At 41.5% G+C, this 19,990-nt stretch overlaps 1 protein-coding gene across 1 annotated transcript in view; it reads right to left on the bottom strand.

The window, feature by feature from the left end:
• PGAP1 (post-GPI attachment to proteins inositol deacylase 1) overlaps window positions 1-19,990 on the bottom strand; it is a 316,353-nt gene that overhangs the window by 282,837 nt on the left and 13,526 nt on the right. The gene's annotated exons all lie outside the window — the stretch shown is intronic.

Genomic DNA, 19,990 nt, shown 5'->3' with positions numbered 1-19,990 from the left:
ACAAAACACTTGATGCACTTCAAAATGCAAGAATAATCCTTGTGAGCTGCTCCAACAGGTTGTAGTGACAGGACAAGTGACACAGACCTGATGGCAGGTGTCCTTTAAGAGCAGAATATGATTTGGGGGAAACACAATTTTTGCATTATTTACAGCTTACAAGTAAATTAGGGAAGAAAGGTGACCAAAAAACTGTTTATGGCACTTAAAACTCATAGGAAAGGTGATCCATTAATAGCCGGTATAAGGAAAGCGATCACCCCCACAGTAGAGGACGTTTTTGAAGGGAGATTAGCAAGAAAATGGAAGGAGGAAGGCAGGACAGAATTGTCAAGTCAGGAAGTAGGATTGAGGCTTTTGAATGGATGGAAGGATACTCACAAAGCAACTATATCCAAAAATTTGAGAGAAATGCAGTGGAAAATAGCAGCAAGGGCTTACTTGGCTTTTGATAAACCATTTCACAACAAGTTTGCTGTTAAAAAGATACTGGTGACCGAATGGATGTCCACACATTTGCCTAGGCTGATACAAGTAAAAAGAAAATGGAAATAATTTCTGCTGTTCCAATGGGTGGAGAAATATAGGGAACACAAAAAAAATAATGGGGAGTGGAAGTGGAAGGCAATGTGGGGACCTATAGTTAATAGACTCTTTTCAAGAGAGGAAATAACTGCATTCTATGGTGGGAGTGAACTTTGAACCAGTAATCAGTAATAAGAATATTATAGAGGTTGTAAGCCAGTTGCATCTCTGGGAGGGAGGGTGGGGGTGGGAAATTTAGGGCGGTAACCTGGATAAGATACATGAAATTGTTGTGTTGTAAGAGTTTTAAATGTATATAACACTTCTGACCATGATGCCCCATGAAGAGCGGTGTGGTGTGCAAAATGTTATAATAATATGGAAAAACTTAATAAAGATGATATTAAAAAAGTGCAACAATGGGAATGCATCCTAAAACCTCTGGAGGTATTTGATACCTACAACAGGGTTATTGGTAAGACCATACAATTCAACCCACAGATTGCTCTTTCAGGGTCTCCTCTGTCTTTTTCCTTACAGAAGCAAGGACAGCGATTACCAGACATTTGACAAGGAGATGGGCTAAATAACCATGGGCTTCTTGGGAAGAATACCAGCTGACCCCTTGTTTTTTAGGATCTTTTCCTCCAAGAGCCTCTGGGTAGCACGATCATACTGGGATAGATAAAAGATAATCTGGGAATTGCCCTCCACTTCTTTTTACCCCCCTTTTTGTCTATTTTATTATATTTTTTTATTTAATTTCAATACAGACAAATTACATTAGCAAAACACATAATTACATATACAAAATTACACATACAACACAAATTTAGCAGGACATTAAAATGTCCAAACCCCAATAGTTCTTAGGGGTAAAAAACAAAAACCAGAAAAAAAAGGCGATATATTCCAAAAGCATTTATTTAACAATATTTTAGCTTCCTTCCTTGTTTCTACCCCTTGGTAGAAAAACAAACTAAAAAGACAAACAACAGATTAGCAAACTGTAAAGGGTTCCTGTGCCTAGAGATTTTTTTTTGTGCATACTGCTAGAGCAATTGCTACTATGTCATACTTTTATTCACTTTATGCTCAATTTTTGGGGTCCACAGGGTGCCGTTATTGGCGCCATTATTTTCTTTTCAGTAATTAAATTTAAAAACAAACTGGTTTACAGCAATCGACAACCCAAAAGTCATTGAGGGAGATACATCAATATGTCTACGCCAGAAAACTGGAGTAATTTGCATCTGAAATGCTGCGCAGAATGTTTTAGACCATTTTTAGGCTGTTTTCCGATTCCTCACAAAAAAGGAGCCCTCGTTAACTAGGTGGTTTGACCGGACAGAAAAATAGTCTGTATGCCAGAAAATTCAATAGTATGGAGCAGCAAACTAGACCAATCAATAGGCGGTACAAACAGGGCCGCATCTGCCATGAGGCGAGATGAAAATCTCGCTTCAGGCGGCAGAATGCGGGTCCCTGTAAAGGGCGGCGAATTTTGCCGCTCTGAAGTGGGCGATTCGGGCGTCCATTAACGCCCGAATCGCCCACCAGCTAAATAAATCGCGGCTGTCTCTAAGACACAGGCGCGATTTATATGCAGAGCGACACAGCGCCTTTCCGGCTGCTGCGTCGCTCCGTTCTAAGCAGTGACACAGGCGTCATGATGTCACGCTGCCTGTGTCACTGTGAAGATGGGACCCGTGCGCCGAGGGAGAAGCTGCTTGCAGGTGAGCATGATTTTTATTATTTTTCATGTATTTTAATTAAATGTGGGGAGGTTTCATGTTATACTGGGAGGGGGGGGGGGTACTGTAAGTATTATATGGGGCTAGAAAACGTTTAATACTGGGGGGGGGGCGCTATATATATCATATGGGGCCATAATTATTTTATACTAGGGGGGGGATGCTATATATATTATTTGGGGCCATAATTATTTTATACTGGGGGGGGGGGGATGATGGAATGCTATGTATTTTATTTGGGGCTATAATTATTTTATACTGGGGGGAATGCTATATATATTATTTCTAAGTCTTTGGACATGCTTGCCATTACTGAAACATGGATCCAGCAGGATGACTCTGCCTCCGATGCAGCATTGTCTTATGGCGGTTTACATTTTTCGCACTGTTCCAGACCTGAGAATAGGCAGGGAGGTGGGGTAGGCATACTCCTCTGTCCACAATGCACTTTCCAGGTAATTCCTCCTGTACCCTCTCTTACTTTTCCATCTTTTGAGGTCCACACTCTTAGACTTTTCTGCCCATTCTCTCTTCGTGTGGCTGTATTATACCGTCCTCCTGGCTCAACCTATCAGTTTCTTGACCACTTTGCCTCTTGGCTCTCTCACTTTCTATCCTGTGAGATTCCAACCATCATCATCGGAGACTTCAACATCCCTGTTAACACTCCCATTTCCCCTCCTGCCTATAAGCTCTTAGCACTAACTACTTCTCTAGGTCTTTGATAACTCTGTGATTCCCCCACTCATAGTGAGGGAAACATCCTCGATTTGATCTTCTCCCGACCATCTTCAATATCTGATTTTACCAATTCCTCCTTTCCACTTTGAGACCATAATCTCCTTTCTTTTACTTTCAATAATCCTTCTCATTCTCAGAATCCTTCCACCCATCATTCATACCGAAACCCACGTGCAATAGATACTCATCAACTCACAGAAAACTTACAATCTGCACTGTCCCCCTTCTCCTCTTTCACCTGTCCAAACCCGGCTACTAACCACTATAATCACACTGTCAGAAGCGCCCTAGATGAGATGGCACCACTCACTATCCGAAATTTTCAACAAACACGCAGGCAACCTTGGCACACTGAACAAACTCGTTTCCTTCGGCAGTGCTCCAGGATTGCTGAGCGTCTGTGGAGAAAATCGCGCACATCTGCAGACTTTCTTCACTTCAAATTTATGCTAAAAACTTATAACTCTGCCCTTCACCTTGCTAGTAGTGTAGATTTGTACCGTGTTAGCCATGGAGAGCAGAAGAAGAATGAAGAAATCAGGCGATACCTTTTTTAGGCTAACTGAGTATATTTGATGGTGAGCTTTCGAGAATACTAGTTCTCTTCGTCAGACATGATGTTATGCATGAAACAGAAAATTCACAGCATTTTATACACACTAAACAGTGATCATCAAAGGATATTAAAAAAAAAAAAAAACCTCTAAAACAACAGATTGATAAAAACAGGGACATCTTATTTACAACAGGATGGCAATAAAAACATTAAAAACCTATGAGGCGAGACACATGAGCCCTGGCTTTTATCTGCTTGTGGCCTCCAGGTCAGAGGTAGGAGGTCATGAAGCTGGCATGAATGTTAAGACCACTTTGCAAGGTGTTGAATCTCCTCATTAATTTATACTCCCATTCTTTCCTTTCCCTCTGTGTCTTAAAATGTCCCATTAAAACAGTAATCTGCAAGTCTTCCATATTGTGGTCCTCTCTGGAGAAATGTGCAGCCACTGGCAGATCTTTCCTTTCATTTTTAATATCAGCTCTGTGCGAGTTCATACATTGATGGAGTCTCTGACCCGTTTCTTCAACATAAGGGCCTGTGGTTGGACACTGCTGACACATGATAAGGTAGACCACATTAGAGGACCTGCAGGAAAAGGTTCCCTTGATCTGATGTACCTGCTGTGATTGAGGTACAGGTACCTGGTCACCCGTGAAAATGTACTGGCATGTTTTACACCTGCTTTGCAGGCAGGGTGAGGTACCATTTTCTGATGGGGGTCTCAGGGCACTCCGGACAACCAGTTGTTTCAGGTTTGGTGGTTGCCGGAAGGACAGGAGAGGAGGGACTGGAAATATTTCTTTTAATCTTGTGTCTTTATGCAGAATCGGTTGGAGTTCCTTGGCAATGTGACGTAGGATCTCCAGCTGTGGGCTGTAAGTGACTACTAGGGGCACTCTGGCCTCCTGTTGGGTCTCCTTATATTTGAATCATCTCTTATAACCAAATAGGTAAAGCAGCAGCCATCAACAGAGATGATTCTCTCATGGGTCTCCTTATATTTGAGTAAATCATCTCTGATAACCAAATAGGTAAAGCAGCAGCCATCAACAGAGATGATTTACTCAAATATAAGGAGACCCAACAGGAGGCCAGAGTGCCCCTAGTAGTCACTTACAGCCCACAGCTGGAGATCCTACGTCACATTGCCAAGGAACTCCAACCGATTCTGCATAAAGACACAAGATTAAAAGAAATATTTCCAGTCCCTCCTCTCCTGTCCTTCCGGTGTAAAACATGCCAGTACATTTGCACGGGTGACCAGGTACCTGTACCTCAATCACAGCAGGCACATCAGATCAAGCGAACCTTTTCCTGCAGGTCCTCTAATGTGGTCTACCTTATCATGTGTCAGCAGTGTCCAACCACAGGCCTTTATGTTGGAGAAACAGGTCAGAGACTCCATCAACGTATGAACTCGCACAGAGCCGATATTAAAAATGAAAGGAAAGATCTGCCAGTGGCTGCACATTTCTCCAGAGTGGACCACACTATGGAAGATTTGCAGATTACTGTTTTAATGGGACATTTTAAGATACAGAGGGAAAGGAAAGAATGGGAGTATAAATTAATGAGGAGATTCAACACCTTGCAAAGTGGTCTTAACATTCATGCCAGCTTCATGACCTCCTACCTCTGACCTGGAGGCCACAAGCAGATAAGAGCCAGAGCTCATGTGTCTCGCATCATAGGTTTTTAATGTTTTTATTGCCATCCTGTTGTAAATAAGATGTCCCTGTTTTTATCAATCTGTTGTTTTAGAGTTTTTTTGTTTTTTTTTTTAAATATCCTTTGATGATCAGTGTTTAGTGTGTATAAAATGCTGTGAATTTTCTGTTTCATGCACAACATCATGTCTGACGAAGAGAACTAGTATTCTCGAAAGCTCACCATGAAATATACTCAGTTAGCCTAAAAAAGGTATCGCCTGATTTCTTCACTCTTCTTCTTCACCTTGCTAAACAGATCTATTTTACTAATCTCATATCCTCTCTCTCTAACAACCCCAAAAGGCTCTTTGATACCCTTCACTCCTTACTAACACCAAAGGTGCAGTCACCTGTCACAGACCTTGGGGCTGAAGATCTGGCCACCTATTTTAAGGATAAAATTGATTGTATCCGCCAGGAAATAATTGCTCAATCCACTCACCCCACTAATCCCCTTCCTTTCCTCCCATACCTTATCTTGTTCACTCTCTTCCTTTGAGCCAGTCACAAGAAGAAGTGTCTAGGCTCCTTTCCTCTGCTCGCCCCACTACCTGCATCAGTGACCCCATCCCCTCACAGCTGGTACAGTCTCTCTCCCAGCAGTCACTTCTCACCTAACTAAAATTTTCAATCTCTCTCTCTCTCTTCTGTTGTCGTCCCCTCTTCTTTCAAGCATGCTGTTGTTGCCCCTTTACTAAAGAAACCTTCACTGGACCCATCCAATGCTACTAACTACAGACCAGTTTCTAATCTCACATTCATCTCCAAACTCCTGGAACGCTTGGTCTATTCTCGACTAACCCGCTATCTCTCAGCTAACTCCCTCCGTGACCCCTACAATCTGGTTTCCGCTCTATGTATTCCACTGAAACTGCTCTTTCTAAAGTCTCCAATGATCTCCTCACTGCAAAATCCAAAACGACTATTCTCTCCTCATTCTCCTGGATCTATCGACAGCGTTCGATACTGTGGACCACCAGCTCCTCCTTAGGATGCTTCACTCCATTGGCCTAAAGGACACTGCACTCTCTTGGTTTTCTTCCTATCTCTCTGACCGCACTTTCAGCGTCTTCTTTTTCTGGATCTTTCTCTTCTCATCTTCCTCTCAGTGTCGAGGTTCCTCAGGGATCAGTCCTAGGTCCTCTTCTCTTCTCTCTCTATACTGCCCCCATTGGACAAACCATCAGCAGATTTGGTTTCCAGTATCATCTTTATGCTGATGACACACAGCTATATACTTCTGCACGTAACATCACCCCTGCCTTAATCCAGAACACTAGTGAATGTCTCTCTGCTGTCTCTAACATCATGTCCTCTCTCTTCTTGAAACTTAATCTTCTTGTCTTTCCACCATGTACTAACCAAACCAACCCTGACCTCTCCATCTCGGTCTGTGGGATCACTATAGCACCGAGGCAGCAGGCCCGCTGTCTTGGGGTTGTGCTGGACTCTGACCTCTCCTTTTTACCATATATTCAATCTCTTGCTCGCTCTTGCCGTATGCATCTCTGAAACATCTCCAGAATCCGTCCGTTTCTGACATTTGAAACTTCTAAAATGCTAATTGTTGCACTTTGTCACTCTCGACTAGACTACTGTAACTCCCTACTAATCTTTCTTCCACTCCCTAATCTCTCTCCTCTTCAATCTATTCTTAATGCAGCAGCCAGGCTCGTCTTTCAGGCCAAACGCTACACGGATGCCTCCAGTTTGTGCCAATCAATGCACTGGCTACCTGTCTCCTTCCGTATTCACTTTAAAATAATAACCCTCATCCACAAAGCTCTGAATAATGCTGCACCTCCCCATCTCTCTTCTCTCATTTCAGTCTATCGCCCTTCTCGTGCTCTTCGATCTGCCAGTGACATTAAATTAATCTCTACCTTAATTCCAACCTCCCATGCACGTATCCAGGACTTCTCCCGAGTTGCACCAATTCTCTGGAATGCCCTTCCCCAGACTCTGAGACTAATACCCACCCTCCAAAGCTTTAAACGTGCTCTTAAAACCCATCTCTTTAGGCAAGCCTATCACACTCGCTAACTGCTTGAAATGTCAACTCTCCCTTTACTAATCCATCCTATGTCCTATCTCCCATCTGTTATCTGGCAAACAGCTGATATATACCAAGCACCAGGCTTCTCTGCAGTCTTTTTCACCTAGGACCCTGTAAATAAGATGGCGGCTGATGGCTGGTTCAAGCAGCAACATCGTTTAGTAAATTATTTTATATTGTTCCCTTATAAAGAATGGCTGGACCATTATACGTCACCCCCTCATCCTCACAGACTGTAAGCTCTTGTGAGCAGGGCCCTCACTCCTATTGTTCCATATGACTGTTTGTTCTTTGTAATGTAATATAGTTGTATATGTCCCCTATGATTTGTAAAGCGCTACGGAATTTGATGGCGCTATATAAATAAAGATTATTATTATTATTATTGGGGCTATAATTATTTTATACTGGGGGGGATGCTATAGATATTATTTGGGGCTATAATTACTTTATACTGGGGGGGGGGGTGCTGTATTTATTATATGGGGCCATAATTATTTTATACCGGGGGGTGGGGGGGAATGCTATATATTATATATCACTATATCACTAAGCTGGGGGGATGTATATGGGGTACAGTATATTACTAAGCTGGGGGGCTGTATATGGGGTACAGTATATTACTAAGCTGGGGGGCCTGTATATCGGGTACAGTATATTACTAAGCTGGGGGGCCTGTATATCGGGTACAGTATATTACTAAGCTGCAGGGGCTGTATATGGGGTACAGTATATTACTAAGCTGGGGGCTGTATATGGGATACAGTATATTACTAAGCTGGGAGGGGACTGTATATGTGGGGCAAGATTTTATTTAAGCTGTAGGGGATCTGTATATGGGAGCTGTATATAATTTAATTGGGTGGTGAATAACAAGGCCTTTAAATATATGAGAGCAGGGCTATACAAAAAAATTTATTATATATATATATATATATATATATTTCATTAGGGGGTGCTATATATTTATTAGTTATAGGATACAGATTACTTTGCATCATGTAAACCAAATGTTGGGGGGGGTCTGTATTAATAAATTGGGGGTGTTGTATATTGTTTGGTGCTGTACACGCTATAATTCCAGTAGAATATATAATGAAGGGATGTGTTATATGTGTGGAGAGTGAGGTCAGTTGTGTTGTGAGGGGTATATATTATTTAGGAGCACAGTGTTGTTATCCAGGAGACTTCATACTGTAAGTGACTGTGGTATTTTTTAGGGACGCCAGGTGGAGATGCTGCACGGAGCTGAAGATATCCGGCCGTGAATTCAGCAGTGATACGTCATGGATTGGAGAACCCGGAATAAAGTTCTACTGATGGAAGAGATTGTCATCTATAAGGTACTAGATGCCACTAATGCCTCTCAGATCCTGTAGTCAGTCACACAGTGTCAGGGAGCTGTCTGTAGGGTTGTTAATTGTTAGTAAAGTTTAAGGATCTAGTTAACAGGGAGCGGGCAGCATTTTAATATTCGCCTCAGGCAGCAAATATGCTAGAATCGGCCCTGGGTACAAAGTATGTCTAACCAGTCTAAGGCTACTTTCACACTGCCGTGTTTCCTCAAGGGCTACACAGCAGTGCCCTGGAGAGAAGGAGGCGTGAGTGGTGCTCACCAATCTCTCTGTAGCCCGGCGCCATAGCCATCTATGGGAACATATATCTAGCCACAAATTTGCAGCTGGATATACATCCCCAAACATGTCCAAACACAATGATTAAACTAGTGCAGCAGAGAAATGTCTAGTTCTACTTTGCACTGGTCTGAAGATTGACACATTGACACACCCCACCCATACCCTAATGCATCCTAAGTGTTTTAAAAGGTCCCTTATTCTAGTTTAAGTAGGCAACACAATGAACGATAGGGCTGACGTGACAGATGTCCAAGAGGCAGTTATTGACACACTCCACAAGGAGGGTAGGCCACAAAAGGTCATTGCTAAAGAATCTGGCTGTACACAGGGTGCTGTAAAAGTATATACATGGAAAGTTGAAAAGTTGGAATGAAAAAAAATCAAATGGTAGAAAAAAAGTGCACAAGCAGCCGGAATAACGGCAACCTTGATAGGATTATTAAGAAAAGGTCAAGATTTTGGAGAAATTCACAAAGAGTGGACTACTGATTGAGTACACAGACAAAGACATATCCAGGATATGGGCTACAAGTGTCACAATCCATGTGTCAAGCCACTCCTGACACATAGATAACGCCAGAAGTGGCTTACCTGGGCCAAGGAGAAAAAGAAGTGGACTGATGCTCAGTGGTCCAAGGTGTGGTTTTCAGATGGAAGTAAATTTTGCATTGAATTTGGAAATCAAAAGTCCTGAGTAGATGCCTCTACTATTTTTAAAGTTATCTGATTAAAGTGGAATTTTTAATATGGAAGATTATTGAAGTTTCCTTCAACCTGGATGCTGGACAAACTCTTTTTTCTGGATGGTTTGGAGAGCCAAGTCATCTGCAGGTGTAGGTCCACTGTGAGGCTGATACACATCCCTCTTTTGTGTGTGTGGCACAAATAGTCAAGCTGTATGTATACAATTGAGACAGGCAAAGATTCTTTTGCCACAAAATTTGGAGTCATTAAACAATTAACACATGATGTAATTGTTGGTGGTGGTTTCCTATTCTGTAACCTATGAACAAAAGTAGGTCATCAAGGTTCTCCAAAGTACCCAGTGAACCCAGTGGATGGAAATCCTGAAAAAATCCTGAGATTCTATTGGCACCCTTGATGAGCCTTTTTGCCAGCAGACAATCTGCTTGTTTAAAACCTAAAAAGGCACAAAGTGCTGAAAATGGACCTTCATGGTAGAGTACCAGAGTCCTTTATCAAGGCCATTCTGCAAAAATTCCAATAACAGAGCAATGTCCCGTCTAGAAGCTTCATCCAGTCTATTCTTGGAGAATATGAGGCACTTGATTCTCTTCTGAAGCAAAAAAGGTCCATATCACACTTTTCCATTAACCGGTTAAGGACCGGGCCCTTTCCCGTGTTTTCATTTCCATTTTTCACTCCCCACCTTCAAAAATCTATGACTTTTTTTATTTTTACACGTAAAAAGCTATGTGACGGCTCGTTTTTTGCATAATAAATTGCACTTCATAGTGATCGCATTAAATATTCCATGCCATGTACTGGGAAGCGGGAAAAAAATTCCAAATGCAGTGAAAATGGTGAAAAAACGAATTTGTGTCGTATTCTTGTGGGCTTGGATATTACGGCTTTCACTTCACGCCACAAATGACGCATCTAATTTATTCTTTGGGTCAGTACAATTACAGGGATACCAAATTTGTATAGGTTTTATAATGTTTTCATACATTTACAAAAATTAAAACCTCATGAACAAAAATGTTTTTTTTATTTTGCCGTCTTCTTGTGCTTATAACTTTTCCGTACTTCATGGTATGGAGTTGAGGGTGGTGTCATCTTTTGCAACTTTTGATGATGTTTTCAATGATATTATTTTTAGGACTGTACGACCTTTTGATCACTTTTTATAGAATTTTTAATTTTTTTTTTAAATGGCAAAAAAGTGGCAGTTTTGACTTTGGACGCGATTTTCCGTCACGGGATTAAACGCAGTGAAAAACCGTTAATATATTTTTATAGATCAGGTATTTACGGACGCGGTGATACCTAATGTGTTTATGATTTTTACTGTTTATTTATATCAGTTCTAGGGAAAGGGGGGTGATTTGAATTTTTAGGTTTTTTTATTATAATTTTTTTTAATTTTTATTTTTACTATTTTTCAGACTCCCTAGGGTACTTTAACCCTAGGTTGTCTGATCGATCCTACCATATACTGCCATACTACAGTATGGCAGTATATGGGGATTTTACTGCTCATACAAAATACCTTAGTCTCCCTCAACCCCTTCAAAATTTGGTTTGAACAAGAATCCTCTGCCAGGCTGGGACTTCTCCAAAACTCCTCTTTTTCTGAAGTCTGACTAACTTCCTTTGGCTCCAAAAGAACTGGCGGTTATTTTTGAGGAAATTCTTTTTTATGTGAAGCTTTCTACAGTATATCGTCCAATGTGGATCCAAACAAACAATCTGACACCCATGCATGGTAGAAAACACAATTTGGATTTTAATCCGTCCTTCCAATTGTAAGCTTTTAACCAGGTGGTTCTTCTGGTCATGCTTGACAGTGTCGATAATCTAGCAGACATCTTCACTACAGTCATGGCCAAAAGTTTTGAGAATGACACAAATATTATATTTTCACATGATCTGTTGCTCTCTGGTTTTTATGTGTGTTTGTCAGATGTTTTTATCACATACAGAAATACAAGTGCAATCATATTATCAGTAACAAAAGCTTTTATTGACAGTTAGAATGAGTTAACCCCTTCGCGCTCTGCGGCGGATATATCCGCGGCTGAGCGTAGTTACTTAGCACTCAGCAGCGGATATATTCGCAGCTGAGATGATGCCGGCTAGGCTCTGGATCAGAGCCAAACCGGCATCAGCAAACAGCCGGCACCCCAGTGTAACACCCGCGGTTGGAGTGGGCTTTGAACGCGGGCGTGTAACCTGTTAAATGCCGCGGTCAGCGTAACCGCGGCATTTAAGTATCTTCTGGGGGGGGTCTTTGCTGCTATGGCCTGTTGGCAGTGCCTGAAAGATGGCATCTGACGTCATCTTTCAGGAACAGTGTCAGCCTATGCATGTGCATAGGCTGACACTGCTAATACCCTGCAATACATCAGTATTGCAGAGTATTATCATGAACAAGCAATCAGATGATTGCTTGTTCATGTCCCATGGTGTAAAAAGAGAAAAAGTAAAAAAAAAAAAAAAAAAAGTTTTTCAATAAATAATAAAGTAATAAAATCAATAAAAATGCCAATAAGCCCCATAACATATAAAGAGACATAACCCCCCAAAAAGTCTAAATCATAACAAAAACCCCACATATATAGTATCAGCGTGTCCGTACCAACCCGCAGAATAAAAATCATTATTGAACCCATACGATGAACGTCGTTAAAAAAAAAAAAAAATCTTAAACAACCCACCAAAAATTATCATTTTTACCTATTGAATCTTACAAAAAAATGCTATAAAAAGTGATCAAAAAAACATATGTACTCCAAGCCATCAACCAGCTCCATAAAAATGTTATGCCACTTGGAAGACGGCAATGCAAAAATGATAGATTTTTTCCCCACATTAGGGTTTTGACAAATTTAGTAAAACGTAAGCAAATATATTCAAGTCTGGTATCCCCGTAATCGTATCGACCCATAGAATAAAGATAACATGATTATTAGGCTAAACGGTGAACACGAAAAAAATAAAGTAAAAAATGAAGTGCAGAATTGAAAAAAAACACACGATATTCGATTTGTAAGCCGCTTGATATCAAAATAAATTATCCAGACATATCAAAAATTATGAAAATGTAAAGTAGACATATGGGAAGTTATTCAGCAATTTATTTATTTAGGTGGTAAATCTATCTGCCTGAAAACGCAATGATTTTGAATTTCAAAAGATAGCAAATTTTTTTAAAAAAATTTTCTTTTTTTGTAAATAAGCGCAAAACTTATCATGCAATTTTTTTTTTTCCACAATAAGTTGTACTTCATTCTATTGGTAAATGTTTACCAATAGAATGAAGTACAACTTATGGTGGAAAAAAAAAAATGGCTTTGATAAGTAACAGTGTTCAATTGTTATAACCATTAAAGAAACGCAAAATCCAAAAAATGGGGCTAAGCCTTAAGCTACAAAATGGCTGCGTCCTTAAAGGGGTTATGCCACGAAACAATATATATCTATCTATATAAATATATTTATTTGTAATGGTTACCTGGAATTAAAGATAATAACAAATAGATAGGTATGATGCTTGTTCAGCCTCTATTCTGCTCCACACAGAAGCAGATGTGGGAGGGGCCTAGCCAGGCACATGCACAGCACTGACAGCGGCAGTTATTCCACACCTCAGCGCTACAGAGTGCTCAACCTTCAGAGTCTCCTTCCACCTGCTGTGCTCAAATAGTCCCCTGCATTTACTGATCCAATAGAAGTCCAATAGAAATGTGTCATACGCCCCATGTTAAAAGTGCACCAAAAAAAAGTTGGTGCAGTCTGTCAAAGAAGTGCAGGGGGCACCAGATTCATGAAGAACGTGCGCCAGAAATCCTGAATCTGGCGCCCCCTGCACACTACACAGGACACTGCACATAGTACACATGTTCTATCTATTCTCACAGCATCATGGTCGGTCAGGCTAACATGCATGGCGGAAGTCTAGGTGGGTGCAGGGGAGGCAAACCCCACGTGTATCGTCACTCCAAAGTGACACCCTGAAGTGACTTCGAAGTGAATATACGCATGGAGTTTGCTGTCCCTGCATTTTTCTAGACCTCCAACATATTTACACTTTACTGTCCACCTGATCGACCATGATGCTGTGAGAATACATTGTTTTGCTCTACTTGTATGCATTGATTGTACAAAATTAGGTGCAAAAACATGGACCTTTTCAGTTTTTATGACTTTTACAAATAAAATTTTGTATTTTTGTATGTTACTTTGGGGCCGTTAATTGCATCTCTTCCTGTGTATTTTTTAAGGAATTGCAACTCAATCACTAGATAGATAGATAGATAGATAGATATGAGATAGATATATATGAGATGGATGGATGGATGGATAGATAGATAGATGACAGGTGATAGATAGATAGGTGATAGATAGATAATAGTACATTGCTATAACTCATGTTAGGGGAGAACTCCTCTGTGCAGCAGATAGTCATGTCTGGCTGCAGTTCCCTTGTATCTGCTGCTGTAGGCTCCTGTGGAGCTGGTAAGCAGTGGCCATCACAGCACAATCTCTGCCCCTCCTCCTCTCTCACTTCCTATTGGCTGCAGTGTGTCAGCTGATCTCTCAGTGTGGAGAGGAGCTGTGAGCCCATGGAGCGATCTGTAGTGCAGAGTAGCTGCTGACTCCTTGTGCACAGACTCGGCCAGATCAGCTGTAGCTCAGGATGGGACACAGCTACCAGCAACCAGGACAAAAGGAGTTATCTCAGTAAGGCTGCAGATTTTGTAATAAGTGTAAATGGTGAAAATACTTGTCACAATGCATTGGACCCAATTACAGCCATTTGCTATGGTGACACAACCCCTTTAAGATGTTAATGCAGCAAGTCAAAATTTGCAGTGTTGACCCTTCTTCAGGACCAATGCAATTATCCCTGGCAGCTCTCAATGAACTTCTGGACCAAATCCTGACTGATAGCAGTCCATTCTTGCACAATCAATGCTTACATTTTGTCACAATTTGTTGTTTTTTGTTTGGCCACCCGTCTCTTGATGATTGACCACAGGTTCTCAATGGGATTAAGATCTGGGGAGTTTCCAGGCCATGGCCCCAAAATCTCTAGTTTTGTTCCCCGAGCCATTTAGTTATCACCTTTGCTTTATGGCAAGGTGCTCCATCATGCTGGAAAAGACATTGTTGATTACCAAACTGCTCTTGGACGGTTGGGAGAAGTTGCTCCTGGAGGACATTCTGGTACCATTTTTTAATCATGGATGTGTTTTTAGGCAAGACTGTGAGAGCCGATTCCCCTGGCTGAGAAGCAGCCCCACATATGAATGTAAAGCAGGATGCTTTACAGTTGGCAGGAGACAAGACTGGTGGTATCACTCACCTTGTCTTCTCCCAACAAGCTGTTTTCCAGATGTTCCAAACAATCGGAAAGGGGATTCATCAGAGAAAATGACTTTACCCCAGTCCTCAGCAGTCCACTCCCTGTACCTTTTGCAGAACATCAGTCTGTCCCTGATGTTTTTTCTGGAGAGAAGTGGCTTCTTTGCGGCCCTCCTTGACACCAGGCCTTGCTCCAAGAGTCTCCGCCTCACAGTGCGTGCAGATGCACTCACACCTGCCTGCTGCCATTCCTGAGCAAGCTCTGCACTGCTGGTAGCCCGATCCCGAAGCTGAAGCACTTTTAAAAGATGGTCCTGGCGCTTGCTGGTCCTTCTTGCTGATCACTCTCTCTAACATTCTGTAGTATATGCAAATTGCCATTATAAAACCTGAAGCAGAAGACTTCGTAAAAATAAACATTTGTATCATTCTCAAAACTTTTGGCCATGACTGTAGATCTGCAGAAGTGCCATGAAACTAGCTGCAATGCCGTCTCTCCCATGGAGTTCCCAGGAGTAGGGGGTTGCCTTACCCCACAAAGTCATTTGTGCCATAAGACAGCAAAATGAAGAATTTTCTTTGTACAGGTTTTCATTTTTGTAAATGTATGAAAAACCTATATAAATTCGGTATTCCTGTGATCATACATACCTAAAGAATAAAGGAGATATCTATTTTGGGGTGCACAGTAAAAGCCATAAAATCCAAGCCAACAAGAAAATGGCACAAATGAATTTTTTTCACCAATTTAACTGCAGTTGGAATTTGTTTCCCAGTACACGACATGGAATAGTAATTACAGGCGGTCCCCTACTTAAGAACACCTGACTTACATACGACCCCTAGTTACAATCGGACCCCTGGATGTTGGCAATTTACTCTACTTTAGCCTTAGACTACAATAATCAGCTGTAACAGTTATCACTGGTGTCTACAATGAAGCTTTATTGTTAATCCTGGTTCTAATGACAATCCAACATTTTTAGATCCAATTGTCACAGAGACCAAAAAAAAAAAAAATTGGCTGTGGTTACAATGATAAAGTATACAGTTCCAACTTGCATACAAATTCAACTTAAGAACAAACCTATCTTGCATGTAACCCGGGGACTGCCTGTACTCTCACTAGGAATAGCAATTTGTTACACAGAAAACAATTTTTTCATGTAAAGAATTATTAAGGTGTAGAGTAAAAAATTGAAACGCAAAAACAGAAAAGGTACTCTGCATTAAGGAGTTGAGTTTTCTCTGTGGTCGCTATAAAAAAAAACAAACAAAAAAAAAAAATTTTATACATTATATTATATATATATATATATATATAAATCCATTATTTCTCCTCGGACAATTATTTCTCCAGTGCTCCGATAACTACATCATGGCTTCAGTGTGCAAGCACAAGACTGCGCAGGCCTCAGGAGCTCTGCACCGAGGCAAGTATATACAGGTTTTTTTTTTTTTTGCAAAGCATAGTCAAAAAGTAATCTAGGATCTAGTAATCTAAAAGGCTGCCTCTAGCCTAGCTGCAAGATCTAAAACTTTGGTCATGGTCAGGGAACACTTAAAGGGAACCTGTCACCAGGAGACCCATTTTTAGCACTCCCCCAGTCCCACAGAGCATAGTACATACACTTCCAAAGTGTTTTTGTATAAAAAAAAAAATAGGTTTTACAGAAAAAGATATGTTATATTGTACCTTTCATTAGCATCTGCTGTGTGACTAGGCAGTTGCCTTTTGGGAGGAGCTGGAAAGAAGCAGTTCCCCCCCACCCTTGGGGAACAGCTACTCCATGTGACCTTTTCAAATATATGAAAACACCCATCACTGGGCTTGGTGACGCCCCCTACTCCTTTACAGCCAATCCCGAGTGTTGGGAGTTATTCATATATTTGAAAATGTCACATGTTTCCCAAGCGTGTGGGGGGGGGGGGGGACTGCTCCTTTCCAGACCCTCCCAATTTGCAACTGCCTAGTCACACAGCAGATGCTAACGAAAGGTACAATATAACATATCTTTTTTTCTGTAAAACCAATTTTTTTTATACAAAAACACTTTGGCAGTGTATGTACTATGCTCTGTGGGGACTAGGGGAGTGCTAAAAATGGGTCTCCTGGTGACAGGTTTCCTTTAAACAACACAATATAACTCCAAGCAGATCAAACTTCTGTGAAATCATACTGTCCACATAGGAAGCAACACTGATTGACATTCAATTTCACATGCTGTTGCACAAATTGAACAGACAACAGGTGGAAATTATTGGCAATTAGTAAGACAACTCAATAAAGGAAAGGTTCTGCAGGTGGGGACCACAGACCACTTCTCAGTACTTATGCTTACTGGCTGACGTTTTGGTCAATTACGAATGTTGGGGTTGCTTTTACACTTGTGGTAACAGGAGACAGACTCTGCAACACTCAGGCAGTGCGGCGCATCCAGGATAGCACATCAATGCGAGCCGGAAAGTTTGCCGTGTCTATAAGCACAGTGTCCAGAGGCACTACCAGGAGACAGGGCAGTACACCAGGAGACGTGGAGGGGGCCATAGGTGGGCAACAACCCAGCAGCAGGTGCTCTACTGCCGCCTTTGAGCAAGGAAGAACAGGAGGAGCACTTCGAATTGACCTTCAGCAGGCCAAAAATGTGCATGTGTCTGCAGAAACTGTTAAAACCTACTCCATGAGAATGGTATGAGGGCCCGACGTCCAGATAGGAGTTGTGCTCACAGCCCAATACCGTGCAGCATGGTTAACAGCAGGGAACACCAGGATTGGCAAATTCGTCACTGGCAACCTGTGCTCTTCACAGTTGACAGCAGGTTTCCACTGAGCTCGTGTGACAGACGAGACAATGTGGGAGACACCCTGGAGAGCGATCCGCTGCCTGCAACATCCTTGCATGACCAGTAACTTGACTGTCATAAGGTACAGAGATAAGAACCCCTTGTGAAACCATATGCTGGTGTGGTTGGTCCTAGTTCCTCCTAATGCAGGACAGTGATAGACCTTATGTGGCTAGAGTGCGTCAGCAGTTCCTGTAAGAGGAAGGCATTGAGGCTACGGACTGGCCTGCTCATTCCCCAGACCTGAATCCGATAGAGCACATGTCTCGCTCCGTGCACCCATGTCAAATTGCACCACAGACTTTCAGGAGTTGGCGGATGCTTTAATCTTGGTCTGGAAGGAGATCCCTGAGGAGACCATCTGCAACCTCATCAGGAGCATGCTGAGGCGTTGTAGGGAGATTATATTGCATTGCCCAAAAGTACGGACAATGCATCACTCCTTTTAAAATCAGCAATAAAGCAAATTGAACGTCACTCTCACCTGCCCACTTTGCCCTTAAAGGGGTCCCACCAAATGTGGGCAATTCGGGCCCTCATGCGACCGCCTGAATCGCCCACAGTATTTGGGTCTTGACTCCCCGAGCCTTATCCAGCAAATGTGCCCCGTCTCCAGAATATGGTTCCCTGCTCTGCCATAGACAAACAGAGGCATATAAAGTCAGCGTGTGACATCACAGCGCCGCATGCAGCAGGGCGTCGCTGTCTTGATACACCTCCTATATCCACTAGTATCCTGACAACGCAAAGACATGGAAGGAGGTCGACGCACATCGGGGGAACAATGGAAAGGTAGTACAATTATATTATTTTACGGGGGACTGTATATGTAGTTAGAGGGGGCCATGTATAGTTATTGGGGGAATGTATATAGTTAAAGGGGGCTATGTTTATAGTTATTATAGGGAGGCTGTATATAATTAAAGCTGTGGGACTGTATATAGTAATGTTGGGGGGGGGGGCTGTATATAGTTTTTAGTTTTTGGATTTGCCAACTAAAAACTCTACATCCATCAGGACGGAATATAGAAGGTGGTGGTGTGTATTTTCCTTCTCTACTATGATTGGTGCATATTTCGGCTTTTAAAAACCATTTTCAAAAAGACAAAGTGTGTATAGGCAAAAAAATGTATAGAAAAAAAACTTTATTTCATGTCAAATACCAAACAACAAATATGATAAGTCGATAAATATCACATTGCATCAAAAATACAAATATTGTTGCCAAATATCCCACTGGTGTAAACAAGCATCTAAAAAAAATATTTGAAAAATACTTATCAGAAAATTACTCCTGTAACAAAGAAATATAACACACATATGGAAATGGCACAACCTCAAGGAATATTACATTATTGTTCGGCGTTTGTACATAGTTACCAATCCATGATCCTTTTTACAGTAAAAATGTTATGGGCAATGTGCAGGAATACCCCACGTGTTCAGTCGCTGAATGAGACTTCCTCAGGGGTCCACTTGCTCCACAATAATTACAACTGATATAAATACCTCCCCAGGGTGTTTGCTGATCCAATCAAATATAACCTGCATACCCGTTTTCCTAGGATCAGTACACCTGTGTATCCAAGATGCCGTGGAAAGTGCCGTTTACATCTGTCATGTGACGTTTTGTCTCGCCTCGTGAGATACTAGTAAACAATGGTTTGGCGCATGCGTCTAGCGTTACTATGGTTTGACAATCACTTACATTCTCTCATTATACACAAACTTAGTGCTGGTCCGAGAATTCCAGAGGCAGAACACAATACCGAGTAAGTAACCATCATTATGCACCTACGCCACAACTTGATTCTCGTAAAACAGTTTAGGAACGTCACCAAGACATCTATTACAATGCTAGTTCTTAGATAATGCATTTGTACCCTTGTCATTTTGATCAGTGTCATATGTGTCAATAATTATAATATTCATAATGCAGAATTCATATGATTTTTGACAAACACACTGGGGAAGGTAGCGTAAGTCACCATTCATAAAAACAGAGTTGTTAGGTACCTAAAGAGTATATGGTTCATCAACATGTAAGCAATATCAAGGAAAGTACATTATCCATATACAATTTAAAAATGTTGTGCATCATAGATGTCCGTACC

This window comes from Engystomops pustulosus, chromosome 8 (assembly GCF_040894005.1).
Source record: "Engystomops pustulosus chromosome 8, aEngPut4.maternal, whole genome shotgun sequence".
NCBI lineage: Eukaryota > Metazoa > Chordata > Amphibia > Anura > Leptodactylidae > Engystomops > Engystomops pustulosus.
Note: the sequence above shows the minus strand (reverse complement) of the source record. Positions and strands in the feature narration are given on the sequence as shown.